This window comes from Coregonus lavaretus (genome assembly GCF_964263955.1).
Source record: "Coregonus lavaretus genome assembly, chromosome: 29".
NCBI lineage: Eukaryota > Metazoa > Chordata > Actinopteri > Salmoniformes > Salmonidae > Coregonus > Coregonus lavaretus.
The window spans coordinates 40,286,076-40,312,132 of record NC_140016.1 but is presented as its reverse complement, the minus strand read 5'-3'; the positions used below and the strand labels follow the sequence as shown (position 1 = coordinate 40,312,132).

General features: G+C 43.2%; 1 protein-coding gene across 4 annotated transcripts in view; it reads left to right on the top strand.

Moving 5' to 3' along the window:
- The window catches only part of LOC311105137 (protocadherin-1-like), a 450,002-nt gene that overhangs the window by 350,173 nt on the left and 73,772 nt on the right, over positions 1–26,057 (top strand). The window lies entirely within an intron of this gene.

The following is a 26,057-nucleotide window of genomic DNA, read 5'->3' as shown; positions in this document are numbered from 1 at the left end:
TGATGAACATGATTACAGTCAATCCCAGAGGACTCCTGTGACTGAAAGATGGTCTGGCATTCACACGCACACATGCATGTGTGTTTTTTTTTGCGCTGATCCTAACTTTTTGGTACATAATGCTTAGGCCATTGTTTTATATGAAAGAAAATAGATTATGGACATCAGAACAGCGATTACTAATCCTCCAAATCTCCGTCACTCGAAGGAGGAGGGGCAGTGCTATATAGGTCGGCATGCGGGATATCTAATGAGACTTTGACGGCGAGTGGATAAGTCACCATTACCCTCTGTTCTATTGGCGAATTTGCAATCTCTGGAAAATAAAGTGGATGAGCTCCGTATCGAGACTATCCTATCAACGTGGTCTGAAGAACTGTAATATCCTATGTTTCACCAAGTCATGGCTGAACAAGGACATGGAAAATATAAATCTTGCTGGTTTTTCTATACATCGGCAGGACAGAACAGCTGAGGGGTGGGGGGGTGTCAACAACAGTTGATCTAATATTAAAGAAGACTCGTGGTTCTGCTCCCCTGAGTTAGAATAAGAGGGTTTTCATCGATATTTTTCGTAGCTGTCTATTTACCACAACAAACCGAAGCTGGCACTAACACTACACTCAACGAGCTGCATAAAGTCATAAGCAAAGATGAACATGCTCACCCAGATGCGGCGCTACTAGTGGCTGGAGATTTTAATGCAGGCACACTGAAATCCGTTTTACCTCATTTCTACCAGCATGCCTCCTGTGCAGCTAGAGGCGAAAAAACTGTAGATCACCTTTACTCTACACACAGAAACGCATGCAAAGCTTTCCATTTGGCAAATTGGACCACAACTCCATCCTCTTAATTCCTGTTTACAAGCAAAAACTCAAAAAGGAAGTTCCAATGATGCGCTCAATACAGAAGTGGTCCGATGAAGCGGACGCTAAACTAGAGGACTGTTTCGCTAGCACAGATTGGAATATGATACGGGATTCATCTGATGGCATTGAGGAGTTTACCACACCAGTCACCGGCTTCGTTAACAAGTGCATCGAAGACCTAGTCCCCACAGTGACCGTACGTACATATCCTAACCAGAAGCCATGGATTACAGCCACCATCTGCACTGAACTAAAGGCTAGAGCTGCCGCTTTCAAGATACGGGACAAAAATCTGGATGCTTATAAGAAATCCCACTATGCCCTCCGACGAATCATAAAATCAGGCAAAGCGTCAATACAGGACAAAGATCGAATCCTACCACACCGGCTCTGACGCTCGTCGGATGTGGCAGGGCTTACAAACTATCACGGATTACAAAGGGAAACCCAGTCACGAGCTGCCCAGTGATGCAAGCCTACCAGACGAGCTAAATGCATTCTATGCTTGCTTGAAGGCAAGCAAAACCTAACCATGCATGAGAGCACTAGCTGTTCAGGACAACTGTGTGATCACACTCTCCGTAGCCGATGTGAGTAAGACCTTAAAACAGGTTAACATTCACAAGGCCGCAGGGTCAGATGGATTACCAGGATGAGTACTCAGAGCATGCACTGACCAGCTAGCAAGTGTCTACACTGACATTTTCAAACTCTCCCTGACACAGTCTGTAATACTCACATGTTTCAAGCAGACCTCCATAGTCCCTGTGCCTAAGAATGCCAAGGTAACCTGTCTAAATGAGGTAACCTGTATAAATCACTATGCATATCACATCTTTAATTTTGAAAGGCTGGTCATGGCTCACATCAACACCATCATCCCAGACACCCTGGACCTTTTACAATTTGCATACCACCCCCCAACATATTCACAAATGACGTAATCTCTATTGCACTCCACACAGTCCTTTCCAATCTGGACAAAAGGAACACCTACATGAGAATGCTGTTCATTGACTACAGCTCAGCGTTCAACACCACAGTGCCTTCCATGCTCATCAATAAGCTAAGGACCCTGGGATTAAACACCTCCCTCTGCAATTGGATACTGGACTTTCTGACGGGCTGCCCCCAGGGTGTCAGGGTAGGCAACAACACATCCGCCACGCTGACCCTCAACACGGGGGCCCCTCAGGGGTGCATGCTTAACCCCATCCTGTACTCCCTGTTCACCCACGACTGCATAGCCGCACACGACTCCAACACCATCATTAAGTTTGCTGACGACACGTCGGTGGTAGGCCTGATCACCGACGATGATGAGACAGCCTACAAAGAGGAGGTCAGAGACCTAGCGGTGTGGTGCCAGGACAACAGCCTCTCCCTCAACATCAGCAACACAAAGGAGCTGATTGTGGACTACAGGAAACAGAGGGCCGAGCACGCCCCCATTCATATCGACAGGGCTGTATTGTAGATGGTTGAGAGCTTCAAGTTCCTCGTTGTACACATCATTAAGGACCTATCATTGTCCAAACACACCAACACAGTCGTTAAGAAGACACAACAACATCTCTTCCCCCTCAGTAGGCTGAAAAGATTTGGCATGGGCCCTCAGATCCTCAAAAGGTTCTACAGTTGCAACATTGAGAACATCTTGACTAGCTGCATCAGCGCTTGATATGTTAACTGCTCGGCATCCGACAGCAAGGCGCTACAGAGGGTAATGCGTACGGCCCAGTAAATCACTGGGGCCGAGCCCCCTGCCATCCAGGACCTCTATACCAGGGGGTGTCAGAGAAAGGCCCTACAAACTGTCAAAGACTCCAGCCACCCAAGTCAAAGTCGGTTCTCTCTGCTACCGCACGGCAAGCGGTACCAGAGCACCAAGTTTGGGACCAAAAGGCTCCTAAACAGCTTCTACCAAAGCCATAAGACTGCTGAACAGTTCATTGATCGTCTACCCGGACTGTCTGCCTTTCACCCCCTACCTACATGTACATAGTACATGAGATAAACAGATGTTGGACAATGCTAAACAGGAAGGCCTGCACAATGATAAGTAGAGGTTGTCTACTTTAGAGAACAAACTGGGCCAAAGCTCAGTCCAAAAACAATCCCTTCTCTATCCCATACCCCTTCTGTGTTTGTAGAACTGTGATCAAAATGGCAGAAGATCCACTAAGCCTCAAAGGGTTGTTTTCAGACTGACGTGCAGAGCTGCAATATAATAATAGTATCACAAAAGTATTATACAAGGCATGATAGTTCAGTCCAGCACCAATTCCCATCAGCCAATCTGTCCCTGCCTCTGGTTGCCTCTCACCGGCTACGTTGGAACTTCTCTGTCTCTCTCTCTGTGGTTTGCCCTGAGACATGCTGTGTGGTGTCTGGCTACCTGCAGGGTTCCACTGCCCTTCCAAGGCCCTCTCACTCTGGGCTCTGTTTCCCTGACCAACACACCAACACAGAGACAGACAGTCAGACAGACTGACAGGCAGGCGGCAGGTAGGCATGCATGAAGGGAGGCAGACAGACAAGCACAGACAGACAGAGGGAATGTTTTTCCTCCAACATTGTTCCCATGGCGATTGTGAGACCGCTGCAGTCTCAGCTGACCCCTGAACCACAACCACTGGTTTTAAAAAGCCCCAAAGCTGCCTTTATCAGACTAAAACATGCCCCAAACCTGCCTTTACCGGACTAAAATAAGCCCCAAACCTGCTGTAGCGGAGTGGCCTAACGTTATGATAATGTCTAATTAATTAAGTCAGATTCAAAATTTCAGAGACATTTATTATAAAAACAATGTAATACTACAGCATACATCATAAAGGAATCAGTGACAGATTATGACAAAATTATATGCAGCGGGGGGGGGTGGTTCAGTACATCTATTTAAAGCCATCCCTTTGAAGAGATTATTCTGTACTTTTGTATACTTTCAGCCAATAGTTCTGAAAGTAGCACACACGAGCCAAAAGTGGTCCCCTAAAATTGTGTACTACGTCACATATGTGCACCACATAATATATTTTCTCTGGATAAGTCACTAAGTGCACACCTGGACTGTACAACATTGGCATATTATTATTTTTTTAATTCTTCAAGCTCTGTCAAGTTGGTTGTTGATCATTTCTAGACATCCATTTTCAAGTCTTACCATAGATCGTGAAGCCGGTTTAAGTCAAAACTGTAACTACGCCACTAAGGAACATTCAATGTCGTCTTGGTAAGGCACTTCAGTGTATATTTGGCCTTGTGTTTTAGGTTACTGTCCTCCTGAATGGTGAATATATCTCCCAGTGTCTGTTGGAAAACAGACTGAACCAGGTTTTCCTCTAGGGTTTTGCCTGTGCTTAGCTCGATTCCGTTTAATTGTATCCTAAAAAAACATAGTCCTTGCCGATGACAAGCATACCCATAAAATGATGCAGCTACCACAATGCTTGAAAACATGAAGAGTGTTACTCAGTGATGTGTTGTGTTGGATTTGTCCCAAACATAACGCTTTGTATTCAGGACATAAAGTCAATTTCTTTGGCACATTTTTTGCAGTTTTACTTTAGTGCCGTGTTGCAAACAGGATGCATGTTATGGAATATGTTTTATTCTTTACAGGCTTCCTTCTTTTCACTCTGTCATTTAGGCTAGTATTGTGGAGTACCAGTAGAGGCTAATATTTAACACGATACAAATTGTAAAAAATACAGTGAAAAGTCTGGCCATATAATTAAAACATTCTAGAAATTATAAATCAACTCAGTAGGTTTGGCGCTATAGTGTCATTGGTTACAGAAGCCTATAGCTTGGGTCTCCATATTTCATCCTTGGAAGTTATAAGGCCCGCATCTAATAAAGGTAAAATAGATCTAAAACTATTGTCATTTATATTTACAATCCCCTTATCCAAACGGTTTACTCGTTTACCTAGCTCTTATCCTTTTATCAATTTGTAAATTACAGTGCATGGAGAATGGTGTTATTTCTATCGGAAAAAACTAAGTAGATGTTGTTCCACTTGGAACTGTCATGTTAATCAACCTTATTTATCGTGCAAAAAGGTGGTGGAATTATGAGAGAATTCCCAGCTTGCACATTTGGTTCCTTGGAAGTTTTGGGAACATATGTTTTTGGTTTCCCATTGGTTCTGGGAGCGAAGCCATACATTTCCTGACAGGTAAAACTGAAGATATTTTAAACATTCTGAGAATGGAAGTGAAAATTTTTCCTGTTCTGGGAATGTTCATTTTTAGTTTGCAGGGAGGTTCTGATAACATTTTACTATGGTTCCTTGAAAGTTTTTCTGGGAGGTGTTATTAATGCTCTGAAAATTGAAATTAATAAGACTTTTAATAACAATGCTAGCTTATTTTGGTTTAACTCCAAGCACAAATATGTTTCTGTGTTTTATTATCTCGCTGCCATTCTGTGTTCAATCTTGCCTTGTCTCAAGAGGTCCAAAATGGAAATAAGTCCCAGAATATATTGTGTGTTATCTTCAATGAATTTACTCATGTGCTTTTTCAAGTTTTATGTGTGCAATTTCTTTTTAATGGTAGAATTAATAAACTAAAACTAGGACACGTGGAAATGTATTTCCTTAGGAATTAATCATGCAAACACATTTATTTTTTATTGTGACACAGCATCAGTGAAATTCAAACCTATAATCTTCTGTTCTCTATCCATGGAATGAATCCACTGCACCACCAGGATGGAGCTAGCATGCCATGGTTTTTCACGCCTACAAAGCCATTAATTTTAGTCTATTCAAACTGACCCTATTTCAAAGGAATCAAGCACTCATTAAGACCAGGTGTGGCCAAGTAGTGGGTGCGGCTAACACACCTGAACATAAACTCATCAAAAAAAGAAACGCCCCTTTTCCAGGACCCTGTCTTTCAAAGATAATTCATAAAAATCCAAATAACTTCACAGATCTTCATTGTAAAGGGTTTAAACACTGTTTCCCATGCTTGTTCAATGAACCATAAACAATTAATGCAAATGCGCCTGTGGAACGGTCGTTAAGACATTAACAGCATACAGACGCTAGGCAATTAAGGTCACAGTTATGAAAACTTAGGACACTAAAGAGGCATTTCTACTGACTCTGAAAAACACCAAAAGAAAGATTTCCAGGGTCCTTGCTCATCTTCGTGAACGTGCCTTAGGCATGCTGCAAGGAGGCATGAGGACTGCAGATGTGGCCAGGGCAATAAATTGCAATGTCCGTACTGTGAGACGCCTAAGACTGCGCTACAGGGAGACAGGGCGGACAGCTGATCGTCCTCGCAGTGGCAGACCACGTGTAACAATACCTGTGCACAGGATCGGTACATCCGATTATCACACCTGCGGGACAGGTACAGGATGGCAACAACAACTGCCCGAGTTACACCAGGAACGTACAATCCCTCCATCAGTGCTCAGACTGTCCGCAATAGGCTGAGAGAGGCAGACATCACTGGCAACAACGTCGCCTATGGGTACAAACCCACCGTCGCTGGACCAGACAGGACTGGCAAAACGTGCTCTTCACTGATGAGTCGCGGTTTTGTCTCACCAGGGGTTATGGTCGGATTTGCGTTCATCGTCGAAGGAATGAGTGCTATACCGAGGCCTGTACTCTGGAGCGGGATCGATTTGGAGGTGGAGGGTCCGTCATGGTCTGGGGCGGTGTGTCATAGCATCATTTGACTGAGCTTGTTGTCATTGCAGGCAACCTCAACACTGTGCGTTACAGGGAAGACATCCTCCTCCCTCATGTGGTACCCTCCCTGCAGGCTCATTCTGACATGACCCTCCAGCAAGACAATGCCACTAGCCATACTGCTCGTTCTGTGCGTGATTTCCTGCAAGACAGGAATGTCAGTGTTCTGCCATGGCCAGCGAAGAGCCCGGATCTCAATCCCATTTAGTACGTCTGGGACCTGTTGGATCGGAGGGTGAGGGCTAGGGCCATTCCCCCCAGAAATATCTGGGAACTTGCAGGTGCCTTGGTGGAAGAGTGGGGTAACATCTCACAGCAAGAACTGGCAAATCTGGTGCATTCCATGAGGAGGAGATGCACTGCAGTACTTACTTTTGATTTTGACACCCCCCCTTTGTTCAGGGACACATTATTCCAATTCTGTTAGTCACATGTCTGTGGAACTTGTTCAGTTTATGTCTCAGTTGTTGAATCTTGTTATGTTCATACAAATATTTACACATGTTAAGTTTGCCGAAAATAAAAGCAGTTGACAGTGAGAGGACGTTTCTTTTTTTGCTGAGTTTACTTAACAAGATAGAGGAGAGAGAGTTTTGTTGATGCTGAGAACGGAATTTATGTCTTTAAATAACATTCTTAGAACGTTCTCTGAACGTTTTATGTGTTTTTTAAGGAACGTTTTCTTAATGTTCTTGAGAACGTGTCTTTAAGTGCTAGCTGGGTTAAGTCAAGGTCAGAATAAGGCGTATTTGTAGTCACACCTCTGCCACACCTTCATTTATTTTATCTCCATCCCAAACGAATAGGGGGTGAATAGCATGCTATTCTCATGCTTAAGTTCAAGGTCAGAATACGTGTAGAGAGAAAAGTGCATAAAAAAAGTGAATCACGTTCCAATTTACGCACGCTTAACTCGGGACGGAATTGCCCCCATGGTGTGTGGTGCGTAAAGGAGCGAGACTGACTAGGGAGAACTCCAGGCGGTGTGAGATGAGGAGAGGGTCAAATCAAATGTTATTTGTTACATGCGCCGAATACAACAGATGTAGCCCTTTTCCAACAATGCAGAGTTAAAAAGTAAGAAAAGATTAGCATAAAAAAATATACTGAAACAAAGGAAATAGTAACTCAATAAAATAACAATAAAGAGGTTGTATACAAGGAGTATTCAATATTCAATGTGCTGGGGTACTAGGTAGTTGTGGTAATTGAGGTAATATGTACATGTAGGTCGGGGTAAAAATGATAAATTTTTTATTGGCACGCTTGCCTTCTTCCCCCGCGTCCGGACTTAAGACTTTCAAATCGCTTTGAGCCCCTGTACCAGCTGTCCTTTGTCGGGGGCTTGGGTGTTCCCTCAATGGCTGTGGATGATCCTCCAGCTACCTCTCCCTGTCCTAGTCAATCAACTGCCTGGGCACAGCCTGAACCACCACTGGGCCGTACGCTCTGGATCAGAACTCTGTCCCTTTGTCGGTTGTGGCCTGCATGCAGCCGGCATCTCAGCAGCCCTCTTCTCAGGTGAGTTCTGTGGCTCTGGCCTAGTAATCTTCTTCGAGACACGACAGAGGCCGGATCATTCCGGTGATTGAGATAGGGAGTTCGATGGTGATGCAGATATCTGTACCTGGGGCAAAGACTTTGTGTTTTCCTGGGGTAAAAGTTCAGGATATTACCAGGTTGCTACCCCAGGCTGTGAGTCAGTCACCGGGGGCTGATACTGTCATGGTTCATGTGGGGTCAAATTACATTATGAAGGGCAGCTCAGAACAGCTGAAGATGTATTTTAAAGAACTGATTGGGTCTGTACTTGACACCAACAAACGCTCAATAATATCTGACCCTCTGTCCTCCCTAAATTGTGGCATTGAACGTTTCAGCAAACTTTTAGCCCTCCATAACTGGCTACGAGAATATTGCAGCTCTGTGGGTATAACATTTATTTACAATTTTGATACCTTCTGGAAACATAGCTCGTATTATAAGGAGGATGGGATCCACACAAATCATTTGGGTTCCTGGATCCTTTCACAGCATTATAAGGCTGTGTTGAGACAATTACTTATCAATGACCCAAGTCCATTTAATTTAATCCTTACCATTGTGTCGCTGAGTTGTCATAATCATTCAGCAAATGTACATTATCCTAGGGGCGTTGGAAGACACAATGTAAATAAACCAATTTATGTCCCTCTTTCTGCCCGGAATGCCTCTGCTGATAATACAGCCATTGTATGCAGTAATCATATGCCTATGAACCAGAGTAATACTGTTAGCACTGAGGTGGTGTGCCCTAGTAGGAAGTCCACTATGTTCAGCTCACCTTGCACTAATAAATATAACCTGAGTATGTCTACCTCTGCTAAACTTCCCAGTAAAGCAAGAAAAATAATCAAGCATCCCAGAAAATTGTAAAGATAGCCCACATTAACATATGTAGCTTAAGAAAAAAGGTTCATGAAATCAATAAAAGACATTTAGAAATGTCTACATTTCCCACATTCCTGTAAAGCTTGGAGAGGATTTCATGTTAAATACTGTTGAAGTAATATGGCTACAGGTTCACCTGCCTCACCTAAAGCCCATTCTGGTGGGAAGCTGCTATTGACCACTAAGTGCTAACAGTCAGTATCTGGACAACATGTGTGAAATGCTTGATAATGTATGTGATATCAATAGAGAGGTATATTGACTGGCTTTCATCAGGCTGCCCACTCAAGAGAAAGCTTCAAACTGTAACTACTGACTGCAAGCTGGTTCAGGTTATCAATCAACCAACCAGGGTAGTTACAAACAGCACAGGAATTAAATCATCATGTATTGATCATATCTTTACTAATGCTGCATAAATGTGTTTAAAAGCAGTATCCAAATCCATCGGCTGTAGTGATCACAATAAAGTAGCCATATCTAGGAAAACCAAAGTTCCAAAGACTGGGCCTAATATTGTGTATAAAAGGTCATACAAAAGTTCTGTAGTGATTCCTATGTTGTTGATGTAAATAATATTTGTTGGTCTGTGGTGTGTAATGACGAGAAACCAGAAACTGCACTTGACACATTTATTAAATTATCTTAGTTACTAATAAGCATGCACCCATTAAGAAAATGACTGCAAAAGCTGTTTAATCCCAGTGGATTGATGAGGAATTTAAAAATGGTATGGTTGAGAGGGATGAGGCAAATGAGATGACAAATAGTTCTGGCAGTACAACCGATTGGCAAACGTACTGCAAATTGAGAAACCATGTGACTAAACTGAAATAAAAGAAAAATAAACTACACTATGAAACAAAGGTAAATGATAGAAATAATTATAGTAATATGCTTTGGAGGACCTTAAATTACATTTTGGGCAAAAAGGCAAACTCTGCTCCATCATTCATTGAATCAGATGGCTTATTCATCACATAACCCACTTATATTGCCAAGTACTTTAAAGCATTTTTCTTTGGCAAGATTAGCAAACTTAGGCATGATATGCCAGCAACAAACGCTGACACTACACATCCAAGTATATCTGACCAGACAAGAATTGTAATTTTGAATTCCATAAAGTAAGTGTGGAAGAGGTGAAAAAGTATTTTTGTCGATCAACAATGACAAATAATAATAATATAAATAATAATATGCCATTTAGCAGACGCTTTTATCCAAAGCGACTTACAGTCATGCGTGTATAAATTTTTACGTATGGGTGGTCCCGGGGATCGAACCCACTACCTTGGCGTTACAAGCGCCATGCTCTACCAGCTGAGCTACAGAGGACCACAAGCCACCAGGGTCTGACAACTTGGATGGAAAATTACTGAGGATAATAGTGGACGATATTGCCACTCCTATTTGTCATATCTTCAATTTAAGCATATTAGAAAGTGTATGACCTCAGGCCTGGAGGGAAGCAAAAGTGATTCCCCTACCTAAGCATGGTAAAGCCCCCTTAACTGTCTCAAATGGCTGACCAATCAGCCTGTTACGAACCCTTTGTAAACTTTTGAAAAAATGATGTTTGACCAGATAAAAATGCTGTTTTACAGTTAACAAATTGACAACAGACGTTCAGCGCGCTTCTATGGAAGGACATTGAACAAGCACAGCACTTACACAAATGAAAGATGATTGACTGAGATAAATTGATGATAAAAAGATCATCAATTGATGATAAAAAGCTTTTGACATTATATATCATAGTCTGTTGCTGGAAAAACGTACGTGTTATGGCTTTACACCCCCTGCTATATTGTGGAAAAAGAGTTACCTGTCTAACAGAACAAAGATGGTGTTCTTTAATGGAAGCCTCTCCAACAAAATCCAGGAAGAATCAGGAATTCCCCAGGGCAGCTGTCTAGGGCCCTTAGCTGCAGTTAGTTTCGGAATGGGTGGCAAGGAATAAGTTAGTCCTAAATATTACAAAAACTAAAAGCATTGTATTTGGGACAAATCATTAACTAAACCCTAAACCTCAACTAAATATTGTAATAAATAATGTGTTAATTGAGCAAGTTGAGGTGACTAAATTGCTTGGAGTAACCCCGGATTGTAAACTGTCATGGTCAAAACATATTGATACAACAGTAGATAGGATTGGAAGAAGTCTGTGTATATTAAAGCGCTACTCTGCATTCTTAACAGCACTATCAACAAGGCAGGTCCTACAGACCCTAGTTTTGTTGCACCTGGACTAATGTTCAGTCATGTGGTCAGGTGCCACAAAGATGGACTTAGGAAAATAGCAATTGGCTCAAAACAGGGCAGCACGGCTGGCCATTGGATGTAAACAGAGAGCTAACATTAATAATATGCATGTCAATCTCTCCTGGCTCAAAGTGGAGGAGAGATTGACTTCATCACTACTTGTATTTGTGAGCGGTATTGACATGTTGAATGAACCAAGCTGTCTGTTTGAACTACTGGCACAAAGCTCGGACACCGATGAATACCCACAAGACATGCCACCAGAGGTCAATAACAGACTATGGGAGGCGCATAGTACTACATAGAGCCATGTCTACATTGGACTCTATTCCATCAAGTAACTCATGCCAGCAGTAAAATTAGATTTAAAAAACAGAAATATATACACCTTATGGAACAGCGGGACTGTGAAGCAACACAAACATAGACACATGCATACAAACACACATTAACAAACGCGCTATACACACATGGACACATGTATTTTGTTTTAGATATATGTGGTAGTAGAGTAGAGGCCTGAGGGCACACACTTAACATGATGTGAAATCTGTTATGAATGTAGTGTAATGTTTTTAAAATGTATAACTGCCTTAATTTTGCTGGACCCTGTCACGGACTCGTTGCTCGGTCAGGCTTCGGCGTTCGTCGTCCCCGGAGTACTAGCTGCCACCGATCTATGTTTCAGTGTTTGTTTTGTACTTTCTTTACTGTGTTAAGTAAAGTACGTTCTGCCAGTAGTTCGGTGTCCTGCGCTTGACTTCGTTTCCCGCATACGCGTCACCTTGACAGACCCCAGGAAGAGAAGCTGCTGTCTTGGCAGCTAATGGGGTTCCATAATAAATAAAAATACTAGGCAATCAGGATAGATAATAAGCAGAGTAGCAGGATTCGGTGTGTTTTCAGACGCCTTGACTTTTCCCAAATTGTTTTATGTTATAGCCTTATTCTAAAAGGGATTAAATAGCCTTTTTTCCTAATCAATCTACAAACAATACCACATGACGACTAAGGAAAATTAGTTTTTTTTAGAAATGTTTGCAAATGTATTAAATATAAAAACGGAAATATCACATTTACATAAGTATTCAGACCCTTTACTCAGTACTTTGTTGAAACACCTTTGGCAGCTTGGAGTCTTCTTGGGTATGATGCTACAAGCTTGGCACACCTGTATTTGGGGAGTTTCTCCCATTCTTCTATGCAGATCCTCTCAAGCTCTGTCAGGTTGGATGGGGAGCATCGCTGCACAGCTATTTTCAGCTCTCTCCAGAGATGTTCGATCGGGTTCAAGTCCAGATTCTGCTGGGCCACTCAAGGACATTCGGAGACTTGTCCCGAAACCCCTCCTAAGCTGTATTGGCTGTGTGCTTAGGGTCGTTGTCCTGTTGGAAGATGAACCTTCGCTCTGGAGCAGGTTTTCATCAAGGATCTCTCTGTACTTTGCTCTGTTCATCTTTCCCTCGATCCTGACTAGTCTCCCAGTCCCTGCCGCTGAAAAACATCCCCACAGCATGATGCTGCCACCACCATGCTTCACCGTAGAGATGGTGCCATGTTTCCTCCAGACGTGACGCTTGGCATTCAGGTCAAAGAGTTCAATCTTGGTTTCATCACACCAGAGAATTTTGTTTCTCATGGTCTGAGTCCTTTAGGTGCATTTTGGCAAACTCCAAGCGGGCTGTTATGTGCCTTTTTCTGAGGAGTGGCTTCTGTCTGGCCACTCTACCAGAAAGGCCTGATTGGTTGAGTGATGCAGAGATGGTTGTCCTTCTGGAAGGCTTCCCATCTCCACAGAGGAACTCTGGAGCTCTGTCAGAGTGACCATCGGGTTCTTGGGCACCTCCCTGACCAAGGCCCTTCTCCCCCGATTACTCAGTTTGGCCGGGCAGCCAGCTCTTGGAAGAGTCTTGGTGGTTCCAAACTTCTTCCATTTAAGAGTGATGGAGGCCACTGTGTTCTTGGGGACCTTCAATGCTGCAGACATTTTTTGGTACCCTTCCCCAGATCTCTGCCTTGACACAATCCTGTCTCGGATCTCTACGGACAATTCCTTCGACCTCACGGCTTGGTTTTTGCTCTGACATGCACTGTCAACTGTGGGACCTTATTTAGACGGGGTTGTGCCTTTCCAAATCATGTCCAATCAATTGAATTTACCACAAGTGGACTCCAATTAAGTTGTAAAAACTTCTCAAGGATGATCAATGGAAAGAGGATGCAGCTGAGCTCAATTTCGAGTCTCATAGCAAAGGGTCTGAATACTTACTTATATAAGGTATTTCTGTTTTATATTTTTAAGAAATTGTTAAAAAAATAAGGTATTATTATTATTTATTTTATTTTCTTAGCAAAAAATTCTGAAATCCTGTGTGTGCGTGTTTGTGTGGCGTCATTATTAATGTGTGTGTGTGTGTTTTGTGTGTGAGAGCATATGTAGTGAGTGAGTTTGTGTGTGTATGTTAGAGTGACAGTGTAGTATATTTGGGTGTGAGCATAGAGCCAGTACAAGAATGTCTGTGCAAAAAATATATATATACAGTACCAGTCAAAAGTTTGGACAATACCTACTCATTCAAGGGTTTTTCTTCATTTTTACTATTTACTACATTGTAGAATAATAGTGAAGCCATGAAAACTATGAAATAACACATATGGAATCATATAGTAACCAAAAAAGTGTTAAACAAATCAAAACATATTTTAGATTTGAGATTCTTCTAAGTAGCCACCCTTTGCCTTGATGACAGCTTTGCACACTCTTGGCATTCTCTCAACCAGCTTCACCTGGAAAGCTTTTTCCAACAGTCTTGAATGAGTTCCCACATACAGTGAGGGAAAAAAGTATTTGATCCCCTGCTGATTTTGTAAGTTTGCCCACTGACAAAGACATGATCAGTCTATAATTTTAACGGTAGGTTTATTTGAACAGTGAGAGACAGAATAACAACAACAAAAAATCCAGAAAAATGTATGTAAAAAATGTTATAAATTGATTTGCATTTTAATGAAGGAAATAAGTATTTGACCCCTCCGCAAAACATGACTTAGTACTTGGTAGCAAAACCCTTGTTGGCAATCAAAGAGGTCAGACATTTCTTGTAGTTGGCCACCAGGTTTGCACACATCTCAGGAGGGATTTTGTCCCACTCCTCTTTGCAGATCCTCTCCAAGTCATTAAGGTTTCGAGGCTGACGTTTGGCAACTCGAGCCTTCAGCTCCCTCCACAGATTTTCTATGGGATTAAGGTCTGGAGACTGGCTAGGCCACTCCAGGACCTTAACATGCTTCTTCTTGAGCCACTCCTTTGTTGTATTGGCCGTGTGTTTTGGGTCATTATCATGCTGGAATACCCACCCACGATCCATTTTCAATGCCCTGGCTGAGGGAAGGAGGTTCTCACCCATGATTTGACGGTACATGGCCCCGTCCATCGTCCCTTTGATGCGCTGAAGTTGTCCTGTCCCCTTAGCAGAAAAACACCCCCAAAGCATAATGTTTCCACCTCCATGTTTGACGGTGGAGATGGTGTTCTTGGGGTCATAGGCAGCATTCCTCCTCCTCCAAACACGGCGAGAAAGAGTTAATGCCAAAGAGCTCCATTTTGGTCTCATCTGACCACAACACTTTCACCCAGTTCTCCTCTGAATCATTCAGATGTTCATTGGCAAACCTCAGACGGGCCTGTATATGTGCTTTCTTGAGCAGGGGGACCTTGCGGGCGCTGCAGGATTTCAGTCCTTCACGGCGTAAAAGTTCTTGAAATGTTCCGGATTGACTGACCTTCATGTCTTCATGGACTGTCGTTTTTCTTTGCTTATTTGAGCTGTTCTTGCCATAATATGGACTTGGTCTTTTACCAAATAGGGCTATCTTCTGTATACTACCCCAACCTTGTCACAACCCAACTGATTGGCTCAAACGCATTAAGAAGGAAAGAAGTTCCACAAATGAACTTTTAACAAGGCACACCTGTTAATTGAAATGCATTCCAGGTGACCACCTCAAGAAGCTGATTGAGATAATGCCAAGATTGTGCAAAGCTGTCGTCAAGGCAAAGGGTGGCTACTTACAAGAATCTCAAATACACTTTTTTAGTTACTACATGATTCCATATGTGTTATTTCATAGATTTGATGTCTTCACTATTATTCTACAATGTAGAAAATAGTAAAAATGAAGAAAAACCCTGGAATGAGTAGGTGTGTCCAGACTTTTGACTGGTATATATAAATACTAGGAATTATACAAAATAAAAAAGTAGGAAGTAAGGTGTGTGTCTCTGCAATGGGTGACACTCCTTAAAGGGATAGTTCACCAAAATTACAAAATATCACATTGTTTTCATTACCCTGTAAGCAGTCTATGGACAAGGTATGACATCAATCCATGCTTTGCTTTAGTTTCTCTGGCACTTTTTCCACATGCTAACATTTTAGCATTTGTGGCACAAATCCCATTCAAGTCATGGACCGATATTAAATAGTTTCATGTCCAAATCATCCTAAAGTTTCTAAAGCTCCACAAAGTCACTTATCGATGTTTTGAACATGATGTGTGAAAATTGCTAATATCGGTCCCATGAGTTGAATGGGATTTGTGCCACAAATACTAAAACATTACGATGTAGAAACAGTGGCAGAGAAAGTAAACCGAAGCATGAATTGCTGTCATACCTTGTTCTTAGACTGTTTACAGGGTAAGGAAACCAATATGTAATTTTGTAATTTGGTAATAAATTTATATTTGGTAATAAAGTATCGCCTTTAAAGGAGGAACATCACAGGTTAGAACATTTCAACAGAGCAGACGCACTCATCCAGAGAAAGGAGAGCACAGATTGTCAGTGTGTGTGTGTGCATGCATGTGTGCGTTTGTGTTTGTTTGTGCGTGTGCTGCGTCAGTCTAGCTCTATCATGTAGTGAATCAATACACAACATTGAAATGAAAATTTACTTGACAATTGGTCAGAGCAATATAGCTCTGCTTCACTCTATACTTCACAAAGGAATAAATTAATCAGAAAACAAAGGGCAACAAAAAACATGTTAAGCAATCAATTTCCAACTTGCACATAATGAAGTGTTCTTGTACTGATCTGCAACAATTGGTTGAAGGTAGAGCTCTGATTGAGTGTGCACTGTACACTAATCAAATTATTCTCAAACTAGGTGTGGAGTTATGTGGCCTTGGTATGCTGTTTGACCTATTCAAATATCAAATATCCTCTTGTTTAGATGACAGGGAGGTCCAATCAGTGATTTTTTGCATTGTGTGTGCATGTGTAGAGGTGTGTGTCAGAGGTAGAGGTATGTGTGTATGCATGTAAGTGAGAAAGAGGTAGGTTAAAAATAAATCAGGGAAGTGTGGGTAGGGAATGGTTTGAACCTAGTACCCCAACCTTGATTATAATTTGATTATTTCAAAAGAGTATTAGCATTTTATCACTTATAAATATATTGCAGCAAGAGGCATAAATGGCGTTTGCAGCTGTCTCCAATCTCACAACACTAAAGCCCAACTCAATGTGGAGTTGAAATTAATTCAACAATGCAGCTGCCATTTTCTCCATGGCTGGTTTAATTGCAGTGGTATAAAGTTCTGGAAGCATAATCTAATACACGCACGCATGGGACGGGTACACACATTTGTACACATGCACGGGAACATGCACATACATGCACAAATGGCACTCAGGTGCACACAATCAAGCATGTACTCCTATAAAACTAACAAAAACATATCCTGTATACATTCTCTTTCTCCCTCTCTTAATAACACATGCATGTACGTATGTGCACCCATGCACACACACACACACACACACACATTTGACTTTCATACCTAGAAAAGCAAGAGAGTACTGGGATCTTCCATTTTGAAATACCATGTATGAGGTTATAGTACGGTACCTTTCCTGTAACTCCTGTGTCTGGCATGTCTCATGAGCCAAGGAAAGACCAAATCTGAGGTGGAGGAATCTTGTTAAGAGGATTAATTGTGAGAGGTTGGCATGCAGACCTGATACCGCCAAGTAACCTTGCTATTATTATTTTTCTGTGAAAATATCCGATTTTTTGTTTTGTTTTGAACTTGTAGGCTGAGAAAGCAAGGAAAATAAATAAATAAACAAATGAGTAAAAGTGCTTTTAGAGAGGAAGGATAGACGAGTCTTCAGCTTCGTCTTTTATCCTGACGCCCTCAGCCATACACACAACTCTGTGACAGTCACACCGCTGTCCCTTTGTCTGGGTGCAGCCATTCTGAGATGAGGTCAGTCCAAGCTACTGTTGTCTTTGTTTGCATCAATTGCTTGACACCATGGCCTTGTGCACCTCGTTGCACTTGAATCTAAGTTTTGGGGGCACAGGTTTTTGGGGGCACATGTCTATGAGGCAGAAAACCTGAAGACCAAAACCTTGTTAGTCGGGTATATTTACACCTCAAATTAGGGAATTGGGGTGTCTCCATTTACTTGGGAGTGTGTCTCTGTCTAATGTTTTTGGACAAAGTAAAAAGTCCAATAATGGTAAAAAAAGTCAATATCTACCTCTCCTGTCTTCAAACGATCAGGAGGATAGACAGACAGCGGTCGTTGCGGGTCTTGTCTGGTGTGTCTCGCTGGTCCTGCGGTGATGACACAGCTATGCGGTAAGGCCCCATGGGATGCTCCGGGCACTGGTGGAAAGGGGGAAAAGTGGGTTTGGACAGAAGCATCTTTCATAAGGATGCCCTGTCGTGCTCTTTTACCTCAGAGAGACAATAACAAAGGGAGCTCCCGCCGGCTGCCCTCAGAGTCCCACTGGATAGAGTGAAACTAGCCCAGGCTCCACTGTGCACACAATATGCCTCACTCACCAGGAAAGCCCAGACTAACAGAGAGGAGAGGGTGTGAGCCAAGTAGAGAAAAAAGAGAAAGTAGAAAAGAGATGGACAGAAAGAGAAGGATAAGTATGAAGGCACAGATAGTGATACACACAAAGAACAACCGGACAAGCACAGATACTGTATGTTTACAAAAGATGGATGGAGAGAAAGAGAGTTTGGAATGAGTCAGGTTTTGGTAAAAAGTTAAAAGACATTAAAGTATAGGTTACTGGTAAGAAAGAGACTGGACACATGATTCCATTTTCCAAATGGAGCAACCTACTCTGTCTTGCGCTTGTGTGCATTTGCTAAACTGCCTCATCTACAGAGTAAATCACTCCAGAATGGCCACTTTATACAGCAAAGGAAATGTTTGCACTACAGATAAAATGGCTGGAATATACAAATTGATGGATAAATTCTCCATCAATTAGCGCTTATGTCATCACCATTACAGCCGTGACATTGGTGACACTTCTCATTCCCCCCTCATGTAGACCAAAGAAAAGCAAAAAGAAAAGCTAAAACAAAGGAAATTCTTATTATCTCGACATTGACAGTGAGCGGCGGTTCCTAACCATGGGTTCACTTCACTTAGCATAGCGTATTTATTTTTCAAGGCAAACAACAAACTGATATGAAAATTAATGAGAGGCACTTTATCTGCTTCTCTAAGCCATTGAACCTCGCTAGGAAACAAAATGTTGACTCTTATACATGTTCCAAAATGTTCTTACTTACTGCTCAGCAAGGTTTCTCTATTAGCTGTCGGAATTTTGGGATGAAAGCTCATGCAAAGCAGGTCACCAGGAATACTGTAAGACAAAGTAAATACATTAATATTACCCCTCATCTATATCAGGGTAGTGGTCAATTTAAATTCAAGACTCAATTCAGGAAGTGATTTGAATTAGAAGTAAAGAGCTTCTCCAATTAAAATTGACCCCAACCCTGATCTACAGTATGTGTGACTCGTTTCAGGAAACTAGGCGTTAGTCGCACATCACTACTTCACAGGAGAGGCATTTGAACGTAAACTTTTTTTTTTTTATCAAAATGCGTTTTTTGGCCTTAATAACAAACTTGTATGCCATCTGTAAATACGAATAAAACTGTTAAATTACCAGCCACGGAAAAAGACAGGAAAAAGACAGGAACCTTCCCGCTAGCCATGATTGGCTGAGATAATGGATGGGCTGGACATGCCAAGAGATGAATTTGGATTGGTCTGCCATTTAGCATGCTTCTGTCTATAACATGAGCTGGTCAGTATGTGTAGGTAATCCTTTCTAACACAGCTTTTTTGAAAGATATCACATAGTAGAACTGCAACATTTCTGCTCTCCACTTTCTGGAGGACAGAGTTGTGAAATCAGTGGAATGCCCGGTGGAATTAAAGTATGATAGCTAAGGAGATGGAGAAAATTCTGACGTTTGATTGCAAATATGCAGAGGGAGTCGAAAAGAGAACACAGAGAAGGCTGTTGTATAAAACACCTGTCTCTGCATTACATCTTCAAACTAAGGGCAACCATGACATCCGTGACAGACAAGGAGAAGCATGCATCCAAGTATCCGGGTGAAATAGTCTAGCTAGCTATATTTTCAGATATTATACGCTTCTAATTTTGTCAGAAAGTCGTTTTCATTTCAAGTTAAAGTGTACTGTTAGCTAGTTGACGTTAGCTGGCTGGCTCACTAGCTAACGTTACGTGTATGATCTGTGTAGTAACATTATTCATATCTTAGACCCATTTGTATTGCTAGTTATTGCCTAATGTTAGCTAGCTAGCTATCATTGAACCTGGTTGGTTAGCTACCTGCAGGTTCATGCAGGGTAGTAATGTTATGATTTGGGATTATGGTTAATTGTTTAGCTAAACATGTCTAAACAAAAGACACCATTATGCAATTAACAATTTCACTACACCTTCTGTATCCTGTACATGTGACAAATAAACGTTTATTTTATTTTATATAGTATGTGTTTACCAGAGAACATGACCTGCACCAAATGTAAAACGTTAGGCCAACGAGACAGTGTCCAAATTCTAAAATTCTCCGGGTAAATGCCCTGCTTTTATTTTGCCACACTCACAACCGTAAGCTATTTTCTGTAATTTGGCACGCCATTAACTTGTAAATAATGATCTTGCTGTGAGTTTATTTTAATGTAATAATGAAGACAAATGAGCTAAAGTGAAGACGTTGTCAGCTATATGATATGGTCATGATTTGAACTGGCTAGCCAGCTAACTTAACATTAGCTAGCTAGCTAACAAGCTAGAAATGAACCAAAACATTGTTTAGTACATTGCTTTTAGTTGCCTGGTTTGCTAGATTGACATACAGTGGGGGAAAAAAGTATTTAGTCAGCCACCAATTGTGCAAGTTCTCCCACTTAAAAAGATGAGAGAGGCCTGTAATTTTCATCATAGGTACACGTCAACTATGACAGACAAATTGAAAAAAGAAAATCCAGAAAATCACATTGTAGGATTTTTTATGAATTTATTTGCAAATTATGGTGGAAAATAAGTATTTGGTCACCTACAAACAAGCAAGATTTCTGGCTCTCACAGACCTGTAACTTCTTCTTTAAGAGGCCCTCCACTCGTTACCTGTATCAATGGCACCTGTTTGAACTTGTTATCAGTATAAAAGACACCTGTTTGAACTTGTTATCAGTATAAATAACACCTGTCCACAACCTCAAACAGTCACACTCCAAACTCCACCATGGCCAAGACAAAAGAGCTGTCAAAGGACACCAGAAACAAAATTGTAGACCTGAACCAGGCTGGGAAGACTGAATCTGCAATAGGTAAGCAGCTTGGTTTGAAGAAATCAACTGTTGGAGAAATTATTAGGAAATGGAAGACATACAAGACCACTGATAATCTCCCTCGATCTGGGGCTCCACGCAAGATCTCACCCTGTGGGGTCAAAATGATCACAAGAACGGTGAGCAAAAATCCCAGAACCACACAGGGGGACCTAGTGAATGACCTGCAGAGAGCTGGGTGTCACGATCGTTGATGAACGGGACGGACCAAAGCGCAGCGTGATATGCATACATGTTTATTAGACTATTAAACACAACGACAAAACAAGAAACAAAACGTGAAGTCCAAGGTACACAAACAACATACCTAACACGGAACAAGATCCCACAACCCACTAGTGCCAATAGGCTGCCTACGTATTTGACCCCAATCAGAGACAATGAGCTACAGCTGCCTCTGATTGGGAACCACCCCGGCCAACATAGAAATACACATAATAGATCTAAACATAGAAAATACAACATAGAAAATCACACCCTGACTCAACAAATAAGAGTCCCCAGAGTCAGGGCATGACAGTACCCCCCCCCCCCCCCCCCCCCCCCCCAAAGGTGCGGACTCTGACCGCGCAACATAAACATAACAGGGTAGGGGCCGGGTGGGCATACCACCTATTCTCCGCCTCCCTGTTGCGCCCCTGGTCTGGTCTGGACCTCGGCGCGCTGCTTCCCTCTCCTTCCTCCCACGAAGTACCAATTCCTGTCTGGACCCTGGTGTAGGAGACCCCGAACCTGGAGAGGGGCTGACGTCTGGGTCTGGACTGGAACCGCTGACTGGAACTGGACCCGACGATGGTGGAGCAAACTGCTCTGGCTCCGGAGTGGAGCCACTGACCAGAGCTGGATCAGGCACCGGTTGAGCGGACTGCTCTGGCTCCGCAGTGGAGCCGCTGACCGGAGCTGGACTAGACCCCGGTGGAGCGGATTGCTCTGGCTCCGGAGTGGAGCAGCTGACCGGAGCTGAACTGGGCACCGGTGGAGCGGACTGCTCTGGCTCCGGAGTGGATCCGCTGACCGGAGCTGGACTAGACCCCGGTGGAGCGGATTGCTCTGGCTCCGGAGTGGAGCAGCTAACCGGAGCTGGATCAGGCACCGGGGGAGCGGACTGCTCTGGCTCCGGAGTGGAGCAGCTGACCGGCACCGGTGGAACAGGCACGGGCCGCGCCGGACTGGACACATGCACCACTGGTCTGGTGCGAGGAGCAGGAACGGGCCGGGCCGGACTGGCGACACGCACCACTGGCTTGGTGCGAGGAGCAGGAACGGGCCGGACCGGACTGTAAAGGCGGACTGGAGGTCTGGAGTGGAGAGCTGGCACAACCCGTCCTGGCTGGCTGCCCACTTTCGCACTACACGTGCGGGGCGCTGGCACAGGACGCACTGGGCTGTGCACGCGCACTGGCGATACAGCTCGTAGGACTGGCGCAGGATATGCGGGACCGAGGAGGCGTACTGGTGACCAGGAGCGTTGAGCCGGCACACCCCGTCCTGGCTGGATGCCCATCTTTGCACGGCACGTGCGTGGTACAAGCACAGGACGTACAGGACTGTGCCGGTGCACTGGCGACACAGTACGTAGCTCCGCATAACATGGAGCTTGCCCAGTCATACGCCTTCTCGCATGAGTACGGGGAGTTGGCTCTGCTCTAACCCTAGGCTCCGCCAACCACCCTCTTAGCCCCCCCCCCCAAAAAAAAATATATTGGGGCTGTCTCTCGGGCTTCTTCCTCGACCGGCTTCCTCTGTGCTGACATTGCTCCTCTCCTGCCTGGGCATCTACCTTTGCCCATGGCCCTTTCCCCGCAAATATCTCCTCCCATGACCACCATTTGCCCACCTGTGACATGGCAATTCGCTCTTCCTGGGCACGCTGCTTGGTCCTCGTTTGGTGGGATCTTCTGTCACGATCGTTGATGAACGGGACTGACCAAGGCGCAGCGTGATATGCATACATGTTTATTAGACTATCAAACACAACGACAAAACAAGAAACAAAACGTGAAGTCCAAGGTACACAAACAACATACCTAAAACGGAACAAGATATCACAACCCACTAGTGCCAATAGGATGCCTAAGTATGGTCCCCAATCAGAGACAACGAGCTACAGCTGCCTCTGATTGGGAACCACCCCGGCCAACATAGAAATACACATAATAGATCTAAACATAGAAAATACAACATAGAAAATCACACCCTGACTCAACAAATAAGAGTCCCCAGAGTCAGGGCGTGACACTGGGACCAAAGTAACAAAGCCTACCATCAGTAACACACTACGCCGCCAGGGACTCAAATCCTGCAGTGCCAGACGTGTCCCCCTGCTTAAGCCAGTACATGTCCAGGCCCGTCTGAAGTTTGCTAGAGTGCATTTGGATGATCCAGAAGAGGATTGGGAGAATGTCATATGGTCAGATGAAACCAAAATAGAACTTTTTGGTAAAAACTCAACTCGTCGTGTTTGGAGGACAAAGAATGCTGAGTTGCATCCAAAGAACACCATACCTACTGTGAAGCATGGGGGTGGAAACATCATGCTTTGGGGCTGTTTTTCTGCAAAGGGACCAGGACGACTGATCCGTGTAAAGGAAAGAATGAATGGGGCCATGTATCGTGAAATTTTGAGTGAAAACCTCCTTCCATCAGCAAGGGCATTGAAGATGAAACGTGGCTGGGTCTTTCAGCATGAAAATGATCCCAAAAACACCGCCCGGGCAACGAAGGAGTGGCTTCGTAAGAAGCATTTCAAGGTCCTGGAGTGGCCTAGCCAGTCTCCAGATCTCAACCCCATAGAAAATCTTTGGAGGGAGTTGAAAGACCGTGTCGCCCAGCGTCAGCCCCAAAACATCACTAATCTAGAGGAGATCTGCATGGAGGAATGGGCCAAAATACCAGCATCAGTGTGTGAAAACCTTACAGAAAACGTTTGACCTGTGTCATTGCCAACAAAGGGTATATAACAAAGTATTGAGAAACTTTTGTTATTGACCAAATACTTATTTTCCACCATAATTTGCAAATAAATTCATTAAAAATCCTACAATGTGATTTTCTGGATTTTTTTTTCTCATTTTGTCTGTCATAGTTGACGTGTACCTATTATGAAAATTACAGGCCTCTCTCATCTTTTTAAGTGGGAGAACTTGCACAATTGGTGGCTGACTAAATACTTTTTTTCACCACTGTATACTAATTTAATTTTTAAACGGGTGGGTTTATTGGTGTTAAAATACACTAGTTATGTTGTTTTGGACCACCAGTGCTGTAGTTTTTGTGTTTATACATAACGACAACGACAAGTTTGATATTGTATGACAATATAATGTTCATGATGTCACTGCAACAACTGTCAATAGACGTAGTATAAACCAGCCTTGAAATCTTTTGTTGTTTAGTACATGTCCTCACATGTGAATCCTTAAAGAGATGGGTGGGGCTAAGGCTTAAGAGGGTGTGAACAATGCTGAATGGGTGTAGACAAAGAAGTGCTCTCCAGTAGGTTTACCAAAAAATTCAAGGGCCATTTTCTCAAAAGTGAGGTTACAAGTTTATCAACTTTCAAAGCAGAACTACTTTCCCATTGTTCCTCAACTGTAATGTATGATATACCATTTTCTAGCTCTGAGTCTACTTTTATCCAATGAAAAAAACAAAATTTCTAATTTTGCTTCATAAAACTGAATCGAGCCAGTCGCTCACATATACCATACCAAGTCAACGGTTTCCAGTGAACTGAAGTGAACCTGCAAGACTGTAGCAATGACCAATAATGCAAGGATGATAAAGTGTCTTTATAGCACTTTTCCAACTTTCTAGAACATTATCAAGCCGTACACTCCTCCTCCTCCTATCTCTGTGTGTCTGAGCTTTGACTCTGCTCAGTGACCCAGTTGCAAGATCAACAACTAGCGCAATCTGGAGGTGTTGGTGGGGGTGATGTGAGGTGCGGATGTTGTCGTACAAACCTACCCGGCAGGAGGTAACCTTAAGAGTCAGGTACTGCAGATTAGGCGCTAAACGGGGACAGTGTCAGGCTATGCATCTCATTACGGCCAGATGCTGCAGAGGGCATAGAGGGGTAAGGAGGAGGTGGAGAGGGAGGGAAGTGACTGGGTCCTATCTCCCTAACAGCTGTTGCTGTGTTAGAGGTGAGGAGCAGAATTATGGAAGGGCTAATTTCCCAGCGATTAGAAATAAGGAAAACAGACTGAGCATGGCCACTACGGGCCCTTGTGGAACCATCACAGTTCTACCTCCTGCTTGTGTGTGTGTGTGTTTGTGTGTGTGTGTGTGTGTGTGTGTGTGTTTGTGTGTGTGTGTGTGTGTGTGTGTGTGATGTGAGAGGGTGTGTACGTGCATGTCAACTGGCCTCCTTAGCCTACCCAGAAATAAATTGTGGCTTCTTACACACAATCACAAGCATATGCAAACACACACAACCTAACCGTGCTGAAGCTGACCTTAATATAACCCTGATTGAGCAGTATAGAGTTACAAAGAGAAACGACCCCTATACACATTCACTCTATTAGGTTGATATAACTTGAAAATCATTCATTTAAAAAACATATTTACAAACTGGTCAATACACACTGTCACACACACACACACACACACACACACGCACACGCACACGCACACGCACACACAAACACGAAAACGACAATGCATAATCACTGATTGGAACTCCCTGTCATCTAAAGAAGAGGAGATTAGATTTTTGATGATTGAGTACACACACACACACCCACCTATTTGTGCTTGCAATGTGGAAGCAGCCATGACTGTCACTCTCTGGATAGGCCCTTGCCCTGCGATTAGAGAAAGTGTCAGAAGCATTGCTCATGCTAAAGTTCTATCCTGGGGACCAGCTAGCTGGACCAATTACATGCAGAGTGAGTGGGGGTCTTTGTCTTCTTTGAGGGTGTGCATCACTCCAATTTAACCACTCCACCCGAGCCCCACTTAAATGGAAAGGCCATCTTCACAATTGGGCTATTCCCAGCAAGCATGTGGTTCTGAATATTGATCGGCGTTATCTGTCTGCTGATGCAGGATAAAA